The 11,646-nt window shown below is 43.0% G+C and overlaps 1 non-coding gene across 1 annotated transcript; it reads right to left on the bottom strand.

Moving 5' to 3' along the window:
- Positions 1 to 3,645: 3,645 nt before the first annotated feature.
- On the bottom strand, positions 3,646 to 3,717 carry TRNAS-GGA (transfer RNA serine (anticodon GGA)). Its single transcript has one exon. It is a non-coding gene; the product is annotated as a tRNA-Ser (tRNA).
- Between the last annotated feature and the right edge of the window lie 7,929 nt (positions 3,718 to 11,646).

Raw genomic sequence — 11,646 nt, forward strand, 5'->3', positions numbered from 1 at the left:
GAGAGACTCACTGTTAAGTTTCCAATTCTTCCCAGGTATAAATTCAGTGCAATTTCAATCAAACTCCCAGTAGGATATTTTTTGGTACAAATGAACACCTGATTCTACAATTTATATAGAAAAGCAAAAGAATAGCAAAAACAACTCTTAAAAAGATGAACAACATTGGAGACTTCATATTATCTGATTTCAAGATTTACTATAAAGCGACAATAATTTAAGAAGGTGTGGAATTATTTATAAAATAAACACGTAGTTCAATAGAACTGAATATGGAACCCAGAGACAGACCTACGCAAAAATGGTTAAACTGTTTTTCATAAAGGTGCAAGAGCAGTTCAGTGGTACTGAAATAATTATTGCACATTTATATGCAAAATGAAGAACCTTGATCCTGATGCTGCATTATCTGCAATAATTCACTCAAAATGGGTCATGGAATTAAATAGAAGATCATAGACTTAAATATAAAACCTAAAACATCTCAAGGAAAATATGGCAGAAAATCTCAATAGTCTTGAGTTAAGCAAAGACATTATATATGATACCAAAAGCATAAAAGAACTGACTCATTGGAAAAGACCCTGATGCTGGAAAAGATTGAAGGCAGGAGGAGAAGGGGGCGACAGAGGGTGAGATGGTTGGATGGGATCACTGACTCAATGGACATGAGTTTGAGCAAGCTCTGGGAGTGGGTGATGGACAGAGAAGACTGGAGTACTACAGTCCATGGGGTTGCAGAGAGTCGGACACAACAGAGTGAGTGAACTGACTAACTGGAAAGCATAATCCAAGAAAGAAAAAAAGACATATTTGACATGACCAAAAATTAAAATGTCTCTCCAACAGCCAATGCTAAGAGAATTAAAATGCAAGTCACAAACTGGGGCATGCAAAATACATATCTGATATCTGTATTTATCCAGAATATATAAAAAACACTTAAAACTCAATAATAAATAAGCAACTCAATAAAACATGGGCAAAAGATAGGAGCAGACCCTCTACCAATGAGAATATGTGAATGACAAATCAGAATCCCCAAAGAAGATCAACACCATTAGCCATTAACTAACACCACCGTGATATACTACTACCCACCTATTAGACAGGCTTTTTTTTTTTTTTTTTAACTGACAATACCATATGTTGGCAAGGACGTAAAGCAACTAGATAGAGCACTTGTACATCAAGTGGGAATGCAAAATGGTACAGACACTTTGGAAAGTATTCTGGAAATTTCTTGTAGATTTCAGCATTTATTTACCATATGATTCAGCAACCCCACTCATCAGTTCAGTTCAGTTGCTCAGTCATGTACGACTCTTTGTGACCCCATGAATAGCAGCACGCCAGGCCCCCCTGTCCATCACCAACTCCTGGAGTTCACTCTGACTCACGTCCATCGAGTCAGTGATGCCATCCAGCCATCTCATCTTCTGTCGGCCCCTTCTCCTCCTGCCCCCAATCCCTCCCAGCATCAGAGTCTTTTCCAATGAGTCAGCTCTTCACATGAGGTGGCCAAAGTACTGGAGTTTCAGCTTTAGCATCATTCTTTCCAAAGAAATCCTAGGCCTGATCTCCTTCAGAATGGATTGGTTGGATCTCCTTGCAGTCCAAGGGACTCTCAAGAGTCTTCTCCAACACCACAGTTCAAAAGCATCAATTCTTCAGAGCTCAGCCTTCTTCACAGTCCAACTTTCACATCAGTACATGGCCACTGGAAAAACTATAGTCTTGACTAGACGGACCTTTGTCGGCATTTGTAATGCCGACTTTGTTGGCCAAGTAATGTCTCTGCTTTTGAATATGCTATCTAGGTTGCTCATAACTTTCCTTCCAAGGAGTGTCTTTTAATTTCATGGCTGCAGTCACCATCTGCAGTGATTTTGGAGCCCAAAAATATAGTCTGACACTGTTTCCACTGTTTCCCCATTTATTTCCCATGAAGTGATGGGACCGGATGTCATGATCTTCGTTTTCTGAATGTTGAGCTTTAAGCCAACTCTTTCACTTCCTCTTTCACTTTCATCAAGAGGCTTTTGAGTTCCTCTTCACTTTCTGCCATAAGGGTGGTGTCATCTGCATGTCTGAGGTTATTGATATTTCTCCCAGCAATCTTGATTCCAGCTTCTGCTTCTTCCAGCCCAGCGTTTCTCATGATGTACTTTGCATAGAAGTTAAATGAGCAGGGTGACAATATACAGCCTTGATGTACTCCTTTTCCTATTTGGAACCAGTCTGTTGTTCCATGTCCAGTTCTAACTGTTGCTTCCTGACCTGCATACAGATTTCTCAAGAGGCAGGTCAGGTGGTCTGGTATTCCCATCTCTCTCAGAATTTTCCTAGGATTTAGCAAATGATATAAAAATATATGTTTACACAAAATCCTGTGTGTAAATATTCTGGCAACTTTTTCATAGTCATTCAAACTTGGAAACAATCTAAACATCCTGCAGCTGGAGAATGGATAAACTGGGCTATGTATGCAATGAACTCAATAATGAAAAGGAATGAACTACTGACACATATAACAACTTTATGAATCTGATATGCTAAGTGAAAGAAGGCCACAATTCCATTAAAATGACGTTCTTAAAGAGACAAAACTATAGAGGTGGAAAACAGGTCAGTGGTTGCCAGAGGCAGGGGGTAGAAGGAGGGCTGGCTACAGAAACACAGGAGATGATTTTGGGGGGACAGGTAATTAAAATCACCTCAGGGTTGGGAACTCATGTATACCTGTGGTGGATTCATGTCAATGTATGGCAAAACCAATACAGTATTGTAAAGTAAAAAAATTTTTTAAAATAAATAAATAAAAAACCTAACAAAACAAAAATAAAATAAAATCACCTTGATTGAGGTGGTGATACGTATGTTTGTCAAAATTCACAAAAGAAAAATGTCGTAGGACCAACGTTTTCCGATTTCAAAACTTACTACCATTTATCATAGGACCAAAGACATGAAATGTTACATATCTTTTCAAAGTTGAGTTTTACTGTATGTGAATTATATTTCAATAAAAAAGAGTGAATTTTCCTATATGTAAACTATACCTCAGTCTTCCCTGGTGGCTCAGCGGTAACCCACCTGCCGATGCAGAAGATGTGGGTTTGATCCCTGGTTTGGGAAGATCCCCTGTAGGAAATGACAACCCACTCCAGTATTCTTGCCTGGGAAATCCCATAGACAGAGGAGCCTGGCAGACTACAGTCCATGGGAGCACAAAGAGTCAGACATAACTTATCAACTAAGCAACAGCAAACTTTGTCTCAATATTTTTTAAACGTGATGTCTATTTCTCATCTTATTGAGGGCAGGAGGAGAAGAGGGTGACAGACGATGAGATGGCATCAGTAGACATGAGTTTGAGCAAACTCCGGACAGGCTGAAGGACAGGGAAATGGTGCAAATCCATGGCGTCTCAAAGAGTCGGGCACAACTTAGCAACTGAACAACAACGAAGTATCTAGAAACATGTCTGGCCCATAATAGATGCTTGAAAAGTGAAAGTGAAGTCGCTCAGTCGTGTCCAACTCTTTGTGACCCCAGGGACTGTAGCCTACCAGGCTCCTCCCTCTATGGGATACTCCAGGCAAGAGTACTGGAGTGGGTTGCCATTTCCTTCTCCAGGGTATCTTCCCAACCCAGGGATTGAACCCGGGTCTCCTGCATTCCAGGCAGACGCTTTAACCTCTGAGCCACCAGGGAAGCCCAATAGATGGTTAATAAGTATTTATTCAGTCATTGTCATTAAACTGGCTTTTTGTCTTTGCCGTGGCTGTTGTTTTTGTCTGCTCAGCAGCTTACACCCCATCCCACTCCTGGTTATAGTGCCACCTCCCAGGCCTCAATAATCTGGCCTGCCATCATGAGCATGTGACAAAGATTTAGCCAATCAGAGTCTTTTCTTAGGCCTTTTTCCCCCCAACTCAAACTAGTGATAAAAGGAGCTCTTTTCCTTTCTGGTCGTAGACAAGGTGCCAGATCAGCCTGAAGCCATACTTTCTTCCAGTAGAGAAGCTGGTCCAGAGCCTGAAACAGACATGAAAGGGAGAAGCAGAAACAAGACAGAACTGATGTGAGCCCTTGGACTCTGTTGTCCTGAGACCAAAGCCACTCCTGCCTTTTCCTAGGTTTGGTTACACGAATCAGCAAATATTACCTCTCTTTAAATAAAAAAAGTTTCTATCACCTACTACCAAAGATTTTGAAAACCAATAGTAACAGTAACAATGAAGCCAACATTGATTAACTGCCTACCCTCTGCCAGCCACATTTTACCCACCTACCACATTCAGTCCTCCCCCCAAATCTATGAGTTAGGCACTCTTTTTATCCAAATTTTACAGAGGAGAAAACTGAGGAAACTCAAAGATCAAGTCATTCATCCAAGGTCTCACAGTAGTTGCAGGAGTATAGTGAGTATCCATATGGCATTGGTACCATTGATTTTTCTATCCTTTAAATCACTTAAGAGGGAAACTCTAAAACCTAAAACAAGGAGATTGAACCAGTCATTCCTAAAGGAAATCAACCCTGAATATTCATTGGATAGACTGATGCTGAAGCTGAAGTTCCAAAACTTTGGTCACCTAATGCAAGAGCAGACTCATTGGAAAAGACCCTGATGCTGGGAAAGATTGAAGGCAGGAGGGGAAGAGGGTGACAGAGAATGAGATGGTTGGATGGCATCACCCAGTCAATGGACATGAGTTTGAGCAAACTCCAGGAGATGAAGGACAGGGAAGCCTGGCATGCTGCAGTTCATGGGGTTGCAAAGAGTAGGACACAACTTAGCGACTGAACAACTGATTTACAGCCGTGGTCTTCAGTGTAGCTGCACATTAGAATCACCTGGAACACAAAACAATTCCATTGACCAGGCCACATCTCGAGACCAGCTAAATCAAAATCTCTGTGTTAAAATCCAAATGTCAATCAATTTTCAGAGCTCCTCAGTGATTGCAACACATGGGCCAGGTTGAGACCCCTGTCTCGATTTACATTTGTCTTTCTCACCAAAGGCACCCCTTCATCCCCTGCCCTGCACTGCAACAAAAAGAGAAATATGCTTGATCCTTCACAGAATTAATCAGAATCTATAAATTCAGATTTCCAGAAATTCTATAATTAAATTGGGATCTTAGTTGAAAATATTTTCAAGGGAGAAAAATAAGACTTCTGTGCAGGGACTTTTAGGAAAAAAAAATGTAAAATCAACATATAGTTGATTTTATAGTATTGTTTATTTGGGCCCCAAAGGGAGGTCATTAAGACAGTAGAACCCTAAACTTTACTAAGTTCCCAGTGATGCAGGGCTTTTGCCAATACAACCAGCCATCAAAACAGGAAAGATGAAGGAATAATATTACCTGAGCCTCGGTGACACCATAATTATTCCACATGTGGGTTTTAACTCCTGAGTCCTGATTCTTACATAATAGCAATAATAATAGCATGTGTCACCCAGACAGTGGGGCTTTCTGCCGTATGCTCATCCCATTTTCAGGGAATGTCTAAAAGGACAAAGCCTTTTCTTTGGGGGAGACTTGCAGACAGATAAAACTTGGGATCTGTCACTGTGTTTATCCATCAGTCTGTCAGTGGGCTGTAAGGAACTAATTCATCACTCCCTTATTCTTCCCTTCTCCTGCAAGGAGAGTTGCTACTGCTGTTCTCAATTTGGCCTTTTAGACAGAAATAAAGCTGTCCCTTTCTCAGTAATGAGTTTTATTATATTCTCTTGATGAGGCTGAGCTATGTGGAATTCTGGTCCCTGGGACAGAAAACATTAGTCTGTACCTGCTGGAAGGATTTGGATTCATCCTGCCAAGTAGTCATGACCTTACACTATCCTTCCAGCTGTAACTCCAGCCCCTGTAGAGGAGACAGCCCCATGCCCTGGTCATTTTCTGTAAAGATCATTTTTCTCACAATGTTAAATCTGTGTGCACTGGTGGATGGGATGCATAGTTAGAAGCCAATTGGCATGGGGGTTAAAAAGATGAGATCTGGACCTAGGCAAGCTTGGGTTCTGTACTAGTCCTCTCTAGCTGCCATAATAAAATACCACAACCCACATGACTTAAACAAGAGAAATTCATTTTTTTCCTCACAGTTCTGGAAGGCAAGAAGTCCAAGACCAAGGTACTGGAAAAATTCAGTTTCCCGTGAGACTTCTGTTCCTTGCTTACAGAGAGCTACCTTCTCTCTGTGTCCTCACATGGCAAAGAAAGAGAGATCTCCATTGTCTCTTTTCCTGCAAGGACACCAGTCCTATCAGACTAGGTACCCACCCTTAGGACCTCATTTGACCATCTAGTCAGAGCTGTGGGTTTTCCAGTAGTCATGTACAGATGAGACAGCTGGAAATAAAACAGGCTGAGCACCAAAGAACAGATGTCTTCAAACTGGTGCTGGAGAAGACTCTTGAGAGTCCCTTGGACAACAAGAAGGTCAAACCAGTCAATCCTAAAGGAAATCAGTCTTGAATATTCATCGAAGGATTGATGCTGAAACTGAAGCTCCAGTATTTGGGCCACCTGAAGTGAAGTGCCGACTCATTGGAAAAGACTCTCATACTGGGAAAGATTGAAGGCAGGAGGAGAAGGGGATGACAGAGGATGAGATGGTTGAATGGCCCCACTGACTCAATGGACATGAGTTTGAGCAAAGTCCAGGAGATGGTAAAGGACAGGGAAGTCTGACGTCCTGAAATCCATGGGGTTGCAAAGATTCAGACAGGACTGAGTGACTGAACAACAACAACCTTAATTACCTCTCTGGCTCCAAACACAGCTGAGTCACACTGAGCATTAGAGCATTAACACATGAATTGGGAAAGAGTTCGGTTCAGTTCAGTCACTCAGTCGTGTACGACTCTTTGCGACCCCATGAATCGCAGCATGCTAGGCCTCCCTGTCCATCACCATCTCCCGGAGTTCACTCAGACTCACGTCCATCGAGTCAGTGATGCCATCCAGCCATCTCATCCTCTGTTGGCCCCTTCTCCTCCTGCCCCCAATCCCTCCCAGCATCAGAGTCTTTTCCAATGAAACAACTCTTCACAAGAGGTGGCCAAAATATTGGCATTTCAGCTTTAGCATCATTCCTTCCAAAGAAATCCCAGGGCTGATCTCCTTCAGAATGGACTGGTTGGATCTCCTTGCAGTCCAAGGGACTCTCAAGAGTCTTCTCCAACACCACAGTTCAAAAGCATCAATTCTTCAGAGCTCAGCCTTCTTCACAGTCCAACTTTCACATCAGTACATGGCCACTGGAAAAACTATAGTCTTGACTAGACGGACCTTTGTCGGCATTTGTAATGCCGACTTTGTTGGCCAAGTAATGTCTCTGCTTTTGAATATGCTATCTAGGTTGCTCATAACTTTCCTTCCAAGGAGTAAGTGTCTTTTAATTTCATGGCTGCAATCACCATCTGCAGTGATTTTGGAACCCCAAAAAACAAAGTCTGACACTGTTTCCACTGTTTCCCCATCTATTTCCCATGAAGTGATGGGACCAGATGCCATGATCTTCATTTTCTGAATGTTGAGCTTTAAGCCAACTTTTTCACTCTCCTCTTTCACTTTTATCAAGAGAGTTTTTAGTTCCTCTTCACTTTCTGCCATAAGGGTGGTGTCATCTGCATATCTGAGGTTACTGATATTTCTCCTGGCAATCTTGATTCCAGCTTGTGTTTCTTCCAGTCCAGCATTTCTCATGATGTACTCTGCATAGAAGTTAAATAAACAGGGTGATAATATAAAGCCTTGAAATACTCCTTTTCCTATTTGGAACCAGTCTGTTGTTCCATGTCCAGTTCTAACTGTTGCTTCCTGACCTGCATACAGATTTCTCAAGAGGCAGGTCAGGTGCTCTGGTATTCCCATCTCTTTCAGAATTTTCCACAGCTTATTGTGATCCACACAGTCAAAGGCTTTGGCATAGTCAATAAAGCAGAAATAGATGTTTTTCTGGAACTCTCTTGCTTTTTCCATGATCCAGTGGATGTTGGCAATTTGTTCTCTGGTTCCTTTGCCTTTTCTAAAACCAGCTTGAACATCAGGGAGTTCATGGTTCACGTATTGCTGAAGCCTGGCTTGGAGAATTTTGAGCATTACTTTACTAGCAACACAATTCTGTTTGTAACAGGTCCCATGCCAGCTCCACCTGACTGTGTGACTCTGGGAGAGTGAATCAGCCTCTCTGGGCATCATGTTCCTCATCCCGACAGTGGAGATAAGAGTACTAGTTTGTAACGTGGCTTTGATGATTGGATGAGGTGATGCTTGTTAAAGGATTAGCACAGCACTTCCCACATAGTAAGCATTTTTTTTAATTACCATTTTTATTTAGTTTGGCAACTGAAGTTCAAGCAACAATGGACTTAGTGAAGCAATGAAGTGAATTTGGATATATTTTGAGGGCCCCGTGTTTCCTCACAGCCCCTGGTCCCATCACAGAACTCCCAAGGACTCAATCTTTCTTCTCCAGGCTGAAACCTAAGTCAGGATCTGCTCCATCTGTTCTCTGTGGTCAGAGCTCGTATTTTCACTGGGTATCAGGGTCTTTGGAGTCAGTGAAACCTGAGTTCAAATGCAAACTCTGCCACTCATTAGCTTTGTGGCATGACGCAAGGCTCAGGTTGCCATAACAAAATACCACAGACCGAGAGACATCTGTTTCTCATGGTTCTGGAGGTTGGGAAGTCCAAGATCAAGATAACAGCCCACTTAGTTCCTGGGGAGACTCTCTCCTAGTTTTCAGACAGCTGCCTTCTCTCTTGGAGAAGGAAATGGCAACCCACTCTGGTACTCTTGCCTAGAGAATTCCATGGACAGAGAAGCCTGGTGGGCTGCTGTCCATGGGGTCTCACAGAGTCAGACACGACTGAAGTGACTTAGCAGCAGCAGCAGCCTTCTCTCTGTGTCCTCAGATGGTAAACAGAGAGAGAGAGCTCTGGCCTCTTCCTCCTCTTACTAATTCCATCAGGCGGGGCCCCACCCTCATGATCTCACTTAAACCAGATCACCTCCCAACAGCTCTACCTCCAAACACTATGGGGGTTGAGGCTTCAACATATGAACATGGGGACATGAACATTCAGTGCATATCTCTGAGCCTGTCTTCGTCAGAATTTCCTCCATTGCAAGTGACAGAAAACCCACAGGTAAACTAGATTAGGCACAGAAGTGATTTGGTTGCTTCACAAATAGATAAGTCCTGAGACATTCTGGCTTGAGGCATGTCAGGACTCAGATGATAACAACCAGGACCATCCTCTCAATTCTGTTACGTTGGCCTTATCCTCCGGTAGACCAAGATGCCCCATCTCCTCTGTGCTCACATTCTACAACCCGAGCCACTCAAGCCGAGAAACATAACAGCAAGCCTCCCTAAGCCTCCAACTAAAGTCCCACATCAGCTCCCACTGGTCTCATACATCCACTCCTGAACCAATCACAGGGGCCAGAGGGGTAGGACATTCAGATTGGCCAGTTCTCAGGAACAAGGAGCCAAGAGAGGGTCAGTTCTACTTGAGCTGAGGACTAAGAGCAAAAGAGGGGGTAAAGGCTGGATAAGAAGAGACAGCAGATGACCACTGTACAGCCCCAATCTCCTAGTCTACACAATGGGAAGAATGTACCAAACTCTCAGGATTTCTGAGAACAGAATTAAATATGTGTTACTGTAATATTGCACAGCACTGACCTGCCTCTTGAGAAATCTGTATGCAGGTCAGGAAGCAGCAGTTAGAACTGGACATGGAACAACAGACTGGTTCCAAATAGGAAAAGGAGTACATCAAGGCTGTATATTGTCACCCCGCTTGTTTAACTTATATGCAGAGTACATCATGGGAAACGCTGGACTGGAAGAAACACAAGCTGGAATCAAGATTGCTGGGAGAAATATCAATAACCTCAGATATGCAGATGATACTACCCTTATGGCAGAAAGTGAAGAGGAACTAAAAAGCCTCTTGATGAAAGTGAAAGTGGAGAGTGAAAAAATTGGCTTAAAGCTCAACATTCAGAAAATGGAGATCATGGCATCCAGTCCCATCACTTCATGGGAAATGGATGGGGAAACAGTGGAAACAGTATCATACTTTATTTTGGGGGGCTCCAAAATCACTGCAGATGATGATTGCAGCCATGAAATTAAAAGATGCTTACTCCTTGGAAGGAAAGTTATGACCAACCTAGACAGCATATTCAAAAGCAGAGACATTACTTTGCCGACTAAGGTCCGTCTAGTCAAGGCTATGGTTTTTCCTGTGGTCATGTATGGATGTGAGAGTTGGACTGTGAAGAAGGCTGAGTGCCGAAGAACTGATGCTTTTGAACTGTGGTGTTGGAGAAGACTCTTGAGAGTCCCTTGGACTGCAAGGAGATCCAACCAGTCCATTCTGAAGGAGATCAGCCCTGGGATTTCTTTGGAAGGAATGATGCTAAAGCTGAAACTCCAGTACTTTGGCCACCTCATGCGAAGAGCTGACTCATTGGAAAAGACTCTGATGCTGGGAGGGATTGGGGGCAGGAGGAGAAGGGGCCAACAGAGGATGAGATGGCTGGATGGCATCACCGACTCGATGGGCGTGAATCTGAGTGAACTCTGGGAGTTGGTGATGGACAGGGAGGCCTGGCGTGCTGCAGTTCATGGGGTCGCAAAGAGTTGGATACGACTGAGTGACTGAACTGAAATGAACAGCACAAGTGCTACTAAATATTTACAGTACACATACACACACGCACATGCACACACACACACACACACACACACACCTATATTCCCATATTCTAATTTCATAAGGCCCTGCCCTTGCTTTCGCCTTCTGTGGAAATCATACATCTCCTATAAACCACACTAGAAATGATCAGTAGAAAGCATTGTTCAGGCATACCGACCCTCCTGAAGCAAGATGTTAATTAATGAGACCCTAGCAAAGATGAGTAACTCTTCCAAATAGACATCTCCAGATTCGTCCCAGAGGAAGAGACCAATGCCCCCTAAATGCTTTGGATGTGGAAGCCACCAAGGTCTCAGGAATTCCCCTCTGAAACGCAGATGGAATAGGAAGGGCTTTATCTTAAACACCAGCTAATAGGTCCTGAGCTGTCACTTGGCCCAGCAGCAGGGATTATCAGAAATGGGGCTTGATAGGGACTCTGGAGGGAGAAAGGAAATAAAGGCATATCAGGTGACAGCAGAGAGAGGAGAAGGTGCCTAATTTCTGCTTTCAGTTTTTCCTGGGGCACGGTTTGCACACACTTCTCTTTCAAATCTAGGCTGATGAACCATTTAAAAGAATAAGCAGCTACAGTTTAGAGAGCATTCCCTCTCTCCATGCTGGGCACTCAGGAGCAAGACTTTATTTAATCCCAGATCACACTGTGCCTTCCTGTGTGGCCTTGGGCATGTTACAGCAGCTGGATGAGGCCCCCTCTTTCTCAGCAAAACATCTAACGTTAAGGAGACAACATGAATTGTTTACCATACTCCAAGCATTTTTAAACATGTATTAACTCATTTAAGCTTCACAATATCTGTGTGAAGTACAATTATTATTTCTATTTTATGAATGAGATTACTAAGATTCAGAAAGCTTAACTAACTTGCCCAAGGTCACAC

The sequence above is a fragment of the Ovis canadensis genome, chromosome 24, assembly GCF_042477335.2.
Source record: "Ovis canadensis isolate MfBH-ARS-UI-01 breed Bighorn chromosome 24, ARS-UI_OviCan_v2, whole genome shotgun sequence".
Taxonomy (NCBI): domain Eukaryota; kingdom Metazoa; phylum Chordata; class Mammalia; order Artiodactyla; family Bovidae; genus Ovis; species Ovis canadensis.